Here is a 14,961-nt window from a genome sequence, read left to right on the forward strand (position 1 = left end):
TGAAGCAATGTGTTTGATCAGGAACAAATGGGATGTCTGCATATCAGTAGGACTGCATTTAGATAGGAAGCCTCAAGTACCAGACACATGCTCAGCGCTGAGGGGCACAGTGAAGACAATTCCTGCCTGCGAGAAATTTATACTTTATCTAGAAAGACTCAACATATAACATGGGTGACCTTAAAGCTACATGGCTGACTCCATAAAATACATTTAAAATTAACTCCTTAATGTCATGCCTTGTGGTTAAAAGGGTGGTACAGTTAATTATGGTAGGATGCTCAAAATTCTAAATGAGAGTTACATACCTCAGATGATATCATATAATTGTGAAAAACATAGCTTAACTATCAACTCCTGTTTCCCTTGCCTCCATTGAATACTAACTCTTGTTCATTTTACCTTTTCAATGTTACTAAATTTATCCTCTTTAGCTTTAGTGTCTTTAGTTTAGACATTTCTTTCCTGGACTAAAGAAATAGTCTTGTTATTTATTTCACTGGCTCTGGTTATATTTTGCATACTTGTTTGTTTTGTTGACTAGGTTCCACTTATAGGTGAGATTATATGGTATTTGTCTTTCACCACCTGGCTTATTTCACTCACAGTAACCAGTGGGGAGGGGGAAGGGGGATAATGAAAGAAAGGAGAAGGATCTTCCAGGAATATGTATAAAGGACCTATGAACAAAGCCAAAAAGGGGAAGGATTGAGTGTGGGAGGTGGGGGTAGGGCAGGGAAAAGTGGTGGCTGGTAAATGGAGACAACTGTACTTGAACAACAATAAAGAAAATAGTTTTGTACCTGCTTCTAGCCTTTTTGAACTCTAGTCACTCCCAGCCTAGAGAAGCCACAAGAGGACTCCACACTGTCTGGTGGAAAAGGTTTAAGATCTAAGGCATGGAATGCAGCCTTACTACTCCAAGTATCATTCTTAGACTAGACTCATCTGACAGCTCATTAGAAATACAGATTCTCAGAGGTTCTACTTCACACCTATTGAACCAGAGCCTGCATTTAACAAGATCCCTAGATTGTTCGTGTGCACAGTAAAGTTTAGGAAGTACTTGAGTGTCATTAGTCTTTTATGACCTGGCTTCCACCTACTTTTCTTCCTTTTTTCTCCTGGCCATTGTGTGTTCCAGAAACATCAAAACATACCTCAGAGGGATCACCCTTTTCCACCCTGTCCTCTTAACAAATACCAGCTTGGTCTTTAAAGATCTCTCTCTGGAGCTATTTCCTTTGTGAAGTTTTCCCTGTCATTTCCCAGACAGTTAATCCTGCCCCTGTCTGAAGACTTTCATTGTGCATAGAAAACTGCAGTGTTGAAATTACATATTTACCTGTTGCTTTCATCTGCCAGACTTTAAGTACCTGAAAGCAAGGCTTATGTGTTTTTCATCTCAGACCTATTGCTATATAGGTCTGGGCACAGGGCACTCAATCAGTATTTCAAATTTATTGCTCAGAATTTGATGTGATAATGGTTTTTATTTGTAGGTGTAATTCTGCTTCAGCTTCTGAAATGGTCATGTCTGAAGAAGAGGATTTTTATGCTATCCTAGTCCTTATGAGTCAAAGTTTAGTATTTATTTTCTTCACTAAAAACAGGGAGTATGCATTTATTTCCTATGTAATTGCATTCCTCTGTATCCGCAGTGCTTTTATTTTGGCCCAGCCTTCTAAATTGTACTTCTTAGTTGTATAACTTGGGGGTCTAGCATGGCTCCAAAACCAACAGATACATGGGAGAAGGCCTGCCAGGATTCATCTGTCCCCACCATCTTCAGGGCTGGCAGCCCTCTATCCTTTATTGCTAACCTTGGACACAAGAGACATTTGCCAGTTTCCTTATGGTTTCACCTGCCTAGACACCCTCCCTCCAGCTTTTTCTAAGGTTCTCTGCCTGTTGTCTTTCCTTTCTTTTTACTTCCTCCATACACAATCCAAGTTTTCCTAAGGATATGGTTTAGCAAATAAAAAACAGAGAATGCCCAGTATTTTTTAATATAAATATGTTCCAGATTTTGCATGGGTTGTACTCATACTAAAGAATGATTTGTCATTTATCTGAAATTCAGTTTTAACTGGGCATCCAATGTTTTATCTGGCAACTCCACCACAGGCTTAGTCTTTGAAAAACTCACACTCTATCTTCCCTGAATTGAGGAAGTAGAATAGTTACATATTTGAAAAAGAAAGGGAAAAATCCTGCCAGACACAGTAATATGTTAGGATTTCATGATATTATCCAATCAAAATAATTACAATGAATATGTATGAGGCATTATTTTCAAGTAAAAGAAAAATCTTTGTAGTATATAAAAGCATTGGTAATCTTTTTAGGAGTAACTTATATTTTTAGGTATGTTGGTTTCATCGAAGTTGGGAGGTCATAGAGAGTAGCAGTTAAGAGCGCAACTTATGGAGTCAACCATTCGGGTCCTAACACTGACTCCACCTCTAACTGTGTAACGACAGGCCTGCCACTTTTTTTCCTTGCTCTCTGTCTGCCTCCTCATTGGTAAATAGAGATAGTGATTATATCTACCAAACAGGGATTTTTATGAGGATTAAATGTTATCTGCCATTACTATTCCTACTACTCTAAGACTAAATGATTATCTTTAGTTGGTGTGCTGTGCATGTCCACAGGAAGCACTTTTACATTTGAAAAATAGTGCATTTGAGAAGAATGGTATGATTGGAGCAGGACTTTCTTTCTTTACTTTTTTCTTCTTCTTCTAATTAAAGTATAGTTAACATACAATAATATATTAGTTTCATAGAGTGAGATTTCATTTTTATTATTATCTGATTATTATTTTTTACTTAAAATTAAAAAAAATATATTTTATTAATTATGCTATTACAGTTGTCCCATTTTTTCTCCCCTTTATTCCCTCTACCCTGTACCCACCCTCCCACCAGCATTTCCCTATCTTAGTTCATGTCTATGGGTCATACATATAAGGTGTTTGGCTTCTCCATTTTCCATACTATTTTTAACCTCCTCCTCTCTATTTTGTACCTACCATTTATGGTTCTTATTTCCTGTACCTTTCCCCTTATTCTCCCCCTCTCCAACCCTCTCCACTGATAATCCTCCTTGTGATCTCCATTTTTGTGAATCTGTTCCTATTCTCATTGTTTGCTTAGTTTGTCTTTGTTTTAGTTTTTTTAGGTTCAGTTGTTAATAGTTGTGAGTTTGTTTTCATTATACTGTTCATAGTTTTGATCATCTTTTTCTTAGGTAAGTTCCTTTAATATTTCATATAAGAGCTTGAACTCCTTTACCTTGACCTTATCTGGGAAGCACTGTATCTGCCCTTGAATTCTAAATGAAAGCTTTTCTGGTTAGAGTAATCTTGGGTGTATGTCCTTGCCTTTCATGATTTTGAATACTTCTTTCCAGGCCCTTCTTGCCTACAAGATTTCTTTTGAGAAATCAGCTGATGGCCTTATGGGAACTCCTTTGTAGGTAACTGTCTCCTTTACTCTTGCTGCTTTTAAGATTATTTCCTCTTTAATCTTGGGTAATGTCATTATAATGTGCCTTGGTGTATGCTTTCTTGGGTCCAACTTCTTTGGAACTCTGAGCTTCTTGGACTTCCTAGAAGTCTATTTCCTTTGGCAGATTGGGGAAGTTCTCCTTCATTATGTCTTCAAATAAGTTTTCAATTTCTTGCTCTTCCTCCTTTCCTTCTGGCACCCCTATGTTTCAGATGTTGAAATGTTTTAAAGTTGTCCTGGAGGTTCCTAAGCCTCTCCTCACTTTCTTTTTTGAATTCTTGTTTCTTCATTCTGTTTTAGTTGGATGTTTATTTCTTCTTTCTGGTCCAAACAGTTGATTTGAAAGTAAAACCAGTTTCCTTCCCTTCACTGTTGGTTCCCTGCACATTTTCCTTTATTTCACTTTGCATAACTTTCATTCTTCCTGTATTTTGTTGACTATACTTAGCCGTTTCTGTGAGCATCTTGAATACCATGTTTTGAGTCCTGTATCTGATAGGTTGTCTCTGTTTTCATTGCTTAGTTCTATTTTTGGAGTTTTGACCTAAGTTCTTTCATTTGGGCCATATTTTTTGTCTCAGTGTGCCTGTTATGTAGTAAGGGGAGGGGCCTTAGATATTCACTAGGGCAAGGCAACCCACTTTTCTGCATTGTGGTGCTGTATGTGGGGGAGGGGTCCCAGTGGGAACAATGCTGCTTGCTCTCCTCTTGGCCAGCTTTCAGCCACTTCCCCTGCTGCCCACAAATTGTGGAGTGGGACTTGTATTGATGTATTGATAAAGATGTATTTAGCATCTTTATCAAAATAAAATGTGTTTAAGTGGAAATGTTTTTACTTTGTAAGAAGTACACTGAGAACAGAATGGAGGAAATGGAGTCAATAACCCCAAGGCTCTATGGTTATATAAACCTTATTTTCCAAATAAATTTTTAAAAAGACACATGTGCTGACAAAGGAGTATTTTATAAATTTTAAATGCATGCTAAAATGTATTTAGTTGAACAATTAAAAAGTTAAGTTAGTGCCATTTATTTCAAATTTTAGAAATTTAAATACATCAGCAATCCTTCATAGTTATAGAAGTAAAGACAGTGAAGATAATAAATATAACAGGGAACAAAAGTTCAAAGGTATATACACAAACACTATAAATATTTTGTGATACACTATAAAATATGTGATATTTTAAATAAATATATAATATATAAATAACCAGTAAATAAAACAGATACATGAAACCAGTTAGTTATCTTATATAATTTCTTACCTGATTTCATCACTGACCTTGATCTTGTAAATGTAAGTTATTTTTTATATAAGGGATTTTAATGCAAAATTATACAGTAGGGCATGAGTTTTGAAATTCATGGCTCGTATACAGGTGAATTTGATCACTATATTCCAATTGGCCTGCTTAATTTTTTAACAGGTAGCAAAATTAGTAAGAATTTTCACAAGACAGCATATCAAATGGTCATGATTTTGTAAGACTAAAAAATAAAAGTGGCTGTTATTATTTAATGTTTTTGTTAAGTGTTAATACCTTAACTCATTCATTTAGTCATTTATTTAGTTATTTGATCAGTCATGTAAGTGTCATGGAGGACATTATAGACACTGTAGTTCAACAGCTTACAGAGCTTGAAATCTAATGGGGATGGTGATAATAAGCACACAAATTGAACACACATATGTAATTGAAATTGTGATAAGAAAAATAATGTGTTTTGATTACAGATAATAATCTATTCTAAAGATTAGTGATGAGGGTAGATTTAGTCATAATACAGAGGTAAGACATATTATACTTACTGCTCAGTATTCTATTTCTCATCAGAAACCAGTGAGGAAGGTTTTATTATATTAATTTTACAGATGTAGAATATGAAACCTAAAGAAATTAAACATACCAAGTAATGCCACTATGAAATCAACTTGTGGTGTGGGAGAGCATTTTCATATGGACACCTTGGCTGTTTTTATAGCTTACCTACTAGCATCATTTCTGTCAATTGGGGTTTGTGTAATGCCAGAGTAGTCTGGAGTGATTTCTGGAGATCAAAGTCACCAGTTGTCCATAACTAATAGTAACAGGCTCCATTCAATCTTCTTTCCCATCTTGTATACATTTTAGAATATTTGGAGCAATGAATACATGAACGTGCCTTAGTATCTTTCCCAAACATGAATTTGGTTAGCTGAGCTTTTGGGAAGAACAAAGTTCAAGGTCATTGGTGCTGCCAAGCTAGCAACTTGGATATGGTGATTACTATGTAGGGCAGATCCATGTACTTGGACAATCAATCAATGGGACAGTTCATAGAATGAAGTTTCCCTAGAGAAGAAAAGTCCCCAAACGGGAATCTAAGATATGCACCTGAATATGTGCTCATATCTCATAGGTTCAGAGATGGGCCTCAGAGCATGTACAACTAGGACTGTAATCTTTTCTGAAAACTGCCTTGTCTGCTTTAACACAAGTCTGAATAGGTGACAAAGTCCCAGTGTTTTGCCCTGTATTGCAGAATTATCATAGTGTTTTTATCTTAGATAATTTACCAAATGGGCATTTTTGATTTTCCATCATGATTATAAACAAAAAGAAAAATCCAATCAAAAGTGTGTCTAATTGAATAGTGCATCTTGTTGAATTTTGAGGAAATAAAATAATTACTTTAAAAGGACTGTTGGCTGTAAACAATCTGAATGTCAAAGAATACATCTGTGGAGGTTTGGGATATGTGACTATGGCTCACAGTAGAGGACTTTGCCCTCATCTTTCCTATAGGTAAGGAGATTGAGAAGGAACTGCTGATACTCACTTTGGCCAGAACACTTAGCCCCTGTGGAGAAGTCACTTCTGTGGCAGAGTGCCAGCCTGCTGCCACACTGATGACTATCCCAACTATTTCATAGCCATCCAGCCCACTGAATTGGCTTACATGCAATGAAGACATCTTCATCTTAATGATGAAATAGCTAATTAAATCCTTAGGGCCTGGGGGTGGGTCTTAAAAACCTTCTAAACCTTCTTGTTAGTCAAGGTCTGGGGCCAATGAGATTTAGACTACAACTGGCCTTGAGAACTCAAAGACCTCTTATCGATACAGCCTTTAGGGTAATTTAGGGTTAGTTAGTAGAATTCCATGTGTCACAGTGATTTTGGACATGGGGAAGTTGAATGTTAAAGAAGTAGCAAATTCTATCTCAAGTCATCTTTAAGTAGATATAAATCTTAAATACAAGTTACTTTTGTTTTCAGTAGGAGGCTGGTAAAGATTGCTAAGGGGACTTCCATTTATAAGGAACTGGTGTAAAATATCCTAGCAGCTATTGTTCCTGGTAATTAGTTTTTTTCTCTACTATTTTGGAATGACTTTCATGGAAGTTCATAAACAGGTTTACAGTTATTTTATGGCTTGCTGTTTAATAGTGCCTCCCTAGTCCGAATTTGGCTCAAGATAGTTTACCTTACCATCAGGGCTTAATTTATTGGCTCCATTAGACATGGATACCAAGTTAGAGAAAGCGTTGAAGCTGGTGTTTTCTTACTGAGTAAAGTAACCCACTATTGTTAAGTTGAATTCTCTTACCTTGCATTTGGCAAGAGCCAATTCTATTTTTTTTTCCCAGAGGGAATAAAATAAAATTTTTTTTCATCTTATTTTTTTTTAATTTTTTTTATTGATTATGCTGTTACAGTTGTTCTATTCCCCCCTTCATTCCCCTCCACCCTACCCCCCCATCCCCACCATTACTCTCCCTTTAGTTTATGACCATGTGTCTCAAGTCCTTTAGATTCTATATTTCCCATACTATTCTTGCCCCCCCATCTGTTTTCTATCTACTGTCTATGCTACTTATTTTCTGTACCTTCTCCCCCCATCTCCTCCTCCCACTCCCCTGTTGCTAACCCTCCTTCAGATCTTCATTTCTATGTTTCCACTCCTGATCTAGCTGTCCTTTTAGTTTGCTTTCGTTTTAGGTGTGGTTGTTAATAACTGTGAGTTTGCTGTCCTTTCACTGTTCATGTTTCTTTAACTTCTTTTGCTTAGATAAGTCCCTTTAACATTTCATATAATAAGGGCTTGGTGATGATGAACTCCTTGAATTTGATCTTATCTGAGAAGCACCTTATCTGTCCTTCCATTCTAAATGAAAGTTTTGCTGGATAGAGCAATCTTGGTTGTAGGTCTTTGGATTTCATGACTTGGAATACCTCTTTCCAGCCCTTTCTTGCCTGTAAGGTCTCTTTTGAGAAATCTGCTGACAGTCTGATGGAAACTCCTTTGTAGGTGACTGTCCCCTTATCTCTTGCTGCTTCTAGGATTCTCTCCTTCATTTTAATTTTGGCTAATGTAATTTTGATGTGCCTTGGTGTGTTCCTTCTTTGGTCCAACTTCTTTGGGACTCTCTGAGCTTCCTGGATTTCCTGGAAGTCTATTTCCTTTTCCAGCTTGGGGAAATTCTCCTTTATTATTTGTTCAAATAAATTTTCCACTGGTGGCTGTGCCTTTCCCCCTTCTGATACCCCTATAATTCGGATGTTGGAGCGTTTAAAGATGTCCTGGAGGTTCCTAAGACTCTCCTCATTTCTTTGAATTCTTGCTTCCTGACTCTTTTCTGTTTGGCCATTATTTGCTTTCTTCTGGTCCACTCCATTGATTTGAGTCCCAGTTTCCTTTTCATTGCTATTGGTGTCCTGTGTAATTCCATTCATTTCAATTAGTTTCGCCTTCATATATTTGTCTAATTTGTCGGTATAATCAACCAGTTCTGTGAGGATCCTGATGACCAGTGTTTTAAACTGTGCGTCTGAGAGTTTTGCTATTTCTTCATCGCTTAGATCTATGGGCTGTGGGGCTTTGAGATCTTGTGACATTTTTGGTCTGTTCTGGCCCTTTAAGTGTGAGAAGCAGTGCCTTGGACTCCCAGGTCCCTGGGTTGTGACGCTATATGTGGGGGCGTGGTCAGAGCGGGGAAATGGCGGCGCCCTCTACAGCCGCTTGCCGCGGGGACCCGCCGGGCCCTGGTCCAACCGCCCACTCCCTCGCCTGTCCGCTCGCGCACAAATGGGCAACCACAGTCAACACGCAGCACCGCTTCCCCGCTGTCTCCTCCGAGGTCGCTCACTAGGTCCAACCCTGCGCCTGGATTCCGCGCGTCTGGATTCCACACCTCTGGATTCCGCGTCTGAGTCCGTCTGACCGAGTCCTCCTGTGCAACCCCTCACCAGCCACTGGTTTCGCCCCTTACCGGTCAGGCTGAAGAATTTGTTGGTAACGGACTTCCGAAAAGTTCAATTTTCCGTGTCCTGGCTGTGTTTTCTGTTGCTAATATTTAGTTGTCTCTAAACTTGGTTGTGTGAGAAGGCACCGCACATCCACCTATGCCTCCATCTTGGCGGAAGTCTGTAAAATGTGTTTTAATTCTAATATCTAACCTAGTAGCTGGTATATAGTAGGCACCTAATGAACATTTGTTTTTTGACAATTTATTTGAAAATGTATTGGTTGTTGCTTACTTTGACCATACATATGTCTTACACATAAATTCCATGTAGTCAGTTCCCATGCTTCTGTGGATGAATGACTGACTCTACTCAAAGCCACTGTTATCTACAGAGAAAATAACTATACATAAATAATGGTAGAAATATGTAGAATAAGACAAATGTGTGATGGCTTAAACCGGTTTAGTTAAAACGCTCAGGAGGGAAATATTAATTCTATCTTAAAGTGGTAATGATAAACTTCATTGAAACAGTTATTTCCGTGTACCTGAAAAGTATGTTATCAACTTTAGAGTGCTGTGCTGAAGGGTAAATGACATTAGCCACCTCCCTGTGACACCAGGGCTAAAGGAAATCTTTAATATTGGAGCTGTCCATGTTCATTTCTCCAATATCATGAAAGGTTAAAAACTTTCATATGTTTTTAATCACAGAACTCCTTCATCTTGAGTCTGAGCTTCAACTAAACTGACCCAGATGCTCACAACAGTGGTCACTTTTTCCACAGAATAATGGGAGCTGTTAAAAGAAGAAAGCAAAGGAGATGAAGAAGGAAAAGGAGGAAATAGAGGCAGAGGGAGAGGAATTCCTTTTTATAGTAACTTCTAGAGTTTTCTAAATGGACAATAATGGTGGAGTGTTATATGGAATTTGAAAAATGACACAAATGAAGGTTATGTGAAAGCAGGGTTAATTATTTATGATCTAATGTTAAAGGAAATAAAGCCAGATTCTAAAAATATACACACAAAAAACAGCAACTATGGTGAAACACATACAAGAAACTTTGTATAGTAATGTTGGAGAGAAATGCAAAGGGACTAATAATAATTGCTTTAGTTTGAAGAGATAGTTATTTTTAAAAATAATTCAATAATGGCTGTATTTTAATTATGAAGATAAACTTGATATATGTAAAATAGTGTTGACATTTAAGAGAGAAGCCTTACAGGGAAATGGAGTCCCTTCAAGACTGCACCAAGAGGGCAGGAGATTTGTTTAAATATTTATTTATACATTTTGTCATAGATCCTGGAGAATTGCTTCAATTCCTAATCATGCTGTACTGCTGTTTCCATTTGATATGCACTTAAAATACCAAAGTGTTCCTTGAGAATATTCTTAAACAGTTCTTGTCTTAGCTGGTCAAGGTCATGTGGTTCAAGGTCGGATCCATGTGTCACTGGAGTCAAGTTAAGGAGACAGCTGATTGTTCCTGAAAGTACCACATCATTGGGGTCAGAGTACAGCCAGTGCTCTGACTTGCTGGTGTGAATTGCAGAGAAAGTAGCTAGGAACAAACCTCTCCAAGTAAAGTATCCACTACCATTAGATATCTTCAAGGTGACAAGTTTACCTAAGGTCAGCCAATACCACCTCTTACTTAATAAAAAGATGCTATATTAGGATGTTTTATTACCTCTTGGCAAAATATGGCTGACTGTGCATTCAGATGAAACAAACACACTAGCACCTAAGTTCTGTTTTCTAATATGTCCTCCAGAAGAACATACTAGCAGTTAAAGTATTCATGAATAAGTTCAACTTCTAACATATTTTAGATTTATAATATAGATTATTTGAATAATAATTATAAAAGCCAGACTAAGTTCTTATGATAGAAATAGTATATTTTATACAACTTTACCTTGGTGCGTTCGGATCTAAATTAGTTTTTTTATGTTACATAACAAAAAACTCTAGAATATCAACTTATTTCTTGCCAGAACAGACTCAGAGCTCCTTCTTTAAGAAAGTTTTGATCATTCTTTTGGCTCCCTCTGAAATACACTTATATGTGGAAGTCTTAATTACATTGGTCCCAACAAGGTCGAAATCAGTACTTCACTCATAGAAGGATTTCAATAAATGTTTTCTAAGAAATCAGAATAAATTCCAGATTCCTTTCTTCCTACCAGCAGGACATTGTGCTCTTCCATTGAGACTGGAAGTGGTTTGGTGGCTTTACCATGGGTAGGGTGGCTGTCATGTTCCTTTTAGGAACTTTCTCCCTCTTATGGGAGTGCTGGCTTCATTTTGTCCTTACCCTCCTCATTTGTGTTCCTGACTCTTCTCTTTGTATTGCATTCTGCTTACTGCCTGGTCTCCAGATATGATGTTATGGTGTGTCTCTATGGTTTGAGCACCTGACCTACTTCTTTCCCCTGAGAGGACCTTGAAGAGAATATCCACATAATCTCCTTTTTAAAGTATATTTTATTTATTACAGTTGTCCCAATTTTCTCCCCTTTATCCCCCTCTGCCCTGCACCCCCCAACCCTGCAGCTTTCCCTCCCCCTCAGTTCCTGTACATGGGTTGTATATATAAGTTCTTTGAGTCCTCTGTTTCCTACACCATTTTTTACCTCTCCCTGTCTATTTTATGCCTACCAATTATACTTCTTCTTCCCTGTACCTTTTCTCCCTATTCCTCCCCTCCCCCTCCCCACAGAAACTCCTCCATGTGATGTCCATTTCTATGATTATGTTCCTGTTCTAGTTGTTTGCTTAGTTTTTGTTTTTGTTATTTTCCTTTTTTTGTTGTTGTTCATTTGTTGATAGTTGTGAGTTTGTTGTCATTTTACTATTCATAGTTTTTGATCTTCTTAAATTTCTTAGTCCCTTTAACATTTCATATAATAAGGGCTTGGTGATGATGAACTCCTTTAACTTGATCTTATCTGGGAAGTTCTTTATCTGCCCTTCCATTCTAAATGATAGCTTTGCTGGATAGAGTAGTCTTGGATGTAGGTCCTTGCCTTTCATGAGTTGGAATACTTCTTTCTAGCCTTTTCTTGCCTGTAAGATTTCTTTTGAGGAATCATCTGATAGTCTTATGGGCACTCCTTTGTAGGCAACTCTCTCCTTTCCTCTTGCTGCTTTAAGATTCTCTCTTTATCTTTAATCCTGGGTAGCTTAATGATGATGTGCTTTGGTGTGCTCCTCTTTGGGCCCAACTTCTTTGGGACTCTGGGCATCCTGGACTTCCTGGAAGTCTATTTTCTTTGCCAGATTGGGGAAGTTTTCCTTCATTCTTTGCTCAAATAAGTTTTCAATTTCTTGCTCTTGTTTTCTCCTTCTGGCACCCTTATAATTCAGATATCGAAATGTTTAGATTTGTCCCAGGCGTTCCTAAGCTTCTCTTCATTTTTCTGAATTCTTGTTTCTTAATTCTGTTCCAGTTGAGTGTTTATTTCTCCCTTTTGTTCCAAATTGTTGATTTTGAGTCCTGGTTTCCTTCCTGTCACTGTTGGTTCCCTGAATACTTTGCTTTATTTCACTTCAGGTAGCTTTCATTTGTTCTTTCATTTTTTGACCAAGCTCAATCAGTTCTGTGAGCATTTTGATTACCAGAGCTTTAAACTCTTCATCAGGTAGGTTGGCTCTCTCCTCATCACTTAGCCCTCTTTCTGGAGTTTTGCTCTGTTCTTTCATTTGGGCCCTATTTTTTTGTCTCAGTGTCGGTGATAGGTTGTAGGGGGGTGGGACATTAGGTATTCACCAGGGCAGGGCAACCCTCTTGCTGCACTGCGGCACTGCCTGTGGGTGAGGGGCCAGAGAGGGAGCAACAGTGTGTGCCTACTCAGCTCTAGCCCCACTTTCCAATGAACTCTTGTGTGAGACTGGGAGTCTCTCCTACCATGGCAACCCCCTCACCCCCTGTAGTCCACAGTCAACTCTGAGTCTAAACAGTCAAGTCGTCATTCTCTGTCTCTGTCCATTGCTGTCTCTGTTTCTTTCTCCCTTTCTCTTTTTCTGGTTTTCTTTCTATTCTTCATTTTCTCAGTATGGACCTTTGTCTCTATTCCCTCTGATAATTTGCTGCATATTCTTTTTTTAAAGATTGACTTTTTCCCAAATGTAATGTGTAGCTACCATATGCATTGATGTTGTGTTAAGATCCACAGAGAATGACTTTGAGTTGCAAATTTAATTCAAGATTCTAGGAGTACAGAATCTTATTGGCCCAACTTAGATGATGTGTCCAATCAACTGTGACTAGGAAGGAGTACGATGAAGGCAAGGAATGTCATGGGTATACAGCCACCTCCAAAAAATATGTTACAACCAGGGTCATTCTAGCACTATATAAAGAATGAATTGCAAAGTTCCAGCCAAGACGGAGACATAGGTAGAAACCCTTTGCTTCCTTGCACATCCAAAAGGAGGATAACAACCAATCTCAAATCAATAAACAACCAGAAGTACCAGAAAATCAAACTGCATGGAACTCCCACAACCACAGAATTAAAGAAGCAGTCAACCAGACCAACCAGACCGGTAGGTGAGCAGACTGAGAGAACCTGCGGTAAGGCAGTGGTCCAGGCAGGCAAATCTGACTGAACAGGAAACTGAGACTCAGAGTTGACTATGAATACTCACTCAGAACAGAACGAAGAAACAAGAATTCAAAAAAATGAAGAGAAGCTTAGGAACGTCTGGGACAAATCTAAACATTTCGATATCTGAATTATAAGGGTGCCAGAAGGAGAAAACAAGAGCAAGAAATTGAAAACTTATTTGAGCAAAGAATGAAGGAAAACTTCCCCAATCTGGCAAAGAAAATAGACTTCCAGGAAGTCCAGGATGCCCAGAGTCCCAAAGAAGTTGGGCCCAAAGAGGAGCACACCAAAGCACATCATCATTAAGCTACCCAGGATTAAAGATAAAGAGAGAATCTTAAAGCAGCAAGAGGAAAGGAGAGAGTTGCCTACAAAGGAGTGCCCATAAGACTATCAGATGATTCCTCAAAAGAAATGTTACAGGCAAGAAAAGGCTAGAAAGAAGTATTCCAACTCATGAAAGGCAAGGACCTACATCCAAGACTACTCTATCCAGCAAAGCTATCATTTAGAATGGAAGGGCAGATAAAGAGCTTCCCAGATAAGATCAAGTTAAAGGAGTTCATCATCACCAAGCCCTTATTATATGAAATGTTAAAGGGACTAAGAAATTTAAGAAGATCAAAAACTATGAATAGTAAAATGACAACAAACTCACAACTATCAACAAATGAACAACAACAAAAAAAGGAAAATAACAAAAACAAAAACTAAGCAAACAACTAGAACAGGAACATAATCATAGAAATGGACATCACATGGAGGAGTTTCTGTGGGGAGGGGGAGGGGGAGGAATAGGGAGAAAAGGTACAGGGAAGAAGAAGTATAATTGGTAGGCATAAAATAGACAGGGAGAGGTAAAAAATGGTGTAGGAAACAGAGGACTCAAAGAACTTATATATACAACCCATGTACAGGAACTGAGGGGGAGGGAAAGCTGCAGGGTTGGGGGGTGCAGGGCAGAGGGGAATAAAGGGGAGAAAATTGGGACAACTGTAATAGTATAATCAATAAAATATACTTTAAAAAAGGCATAAAATGAATGAATTGCAGAAAGTGATAATGGAAACAAGGAGGTCGATTAGTATGCTATTCCTTGGGCTCATTTCTATGTTTTGGGTCCCTTCAGTAGTTGTGGAGATGGTCACATTTTGCTCTATTTTTGAAAATTTATTTGATAGGCTTTGCTACTTGATCCTATAGTAGAAACTCTCCTGAAACTGATCAGGCAACAGGGTTGAGATTTTCTTTTTTGAACCAATTTATTCATTTACAAGTAGATATAAAAACTGCCTTGGAAGGGTTACATTCTGTCTGAACTTTCATGATTTTCACAGAAGTATATAATTGTTATAGAGATATAACTCAACTTCTACTTCCTGAATTTATGAAAACCGAAGATCAAACTTGAAGAGTGATCAAGTGATTATGAACTCTCTCTTTTAAATGCAGTTATAATTTTAACCATAATCTCTCATCCAAATTGTATAGATCCTTTTGGAAGTATTTAGAAATGAAACTCAGTAATCAGAATTTCACTTGGCAGATTGGGTTAATCTTCAGTTTTTCAAGTGAATTGGGATTAAGCTA

The sequence above is a fragment of the Artibeus jamaicensis genome, unplaced genomic scaffold (genome assembly GCF_021234435.1).
Source record: "Artibeus jamaicensis isolate MK-2021 breed Jamaican fruit bat unplaced genomic scaffold, CSHL_Jam_final scaffold_1964, whole genome shotgun sequence".
NCBI classification, from domain to species: domain Eukaryota; kingdom Metazoa; phylum Chordata; class Mammalia; order Chiroptera; family Phyllostomidae; genus Artibeus; species Artibeus jamaicensis.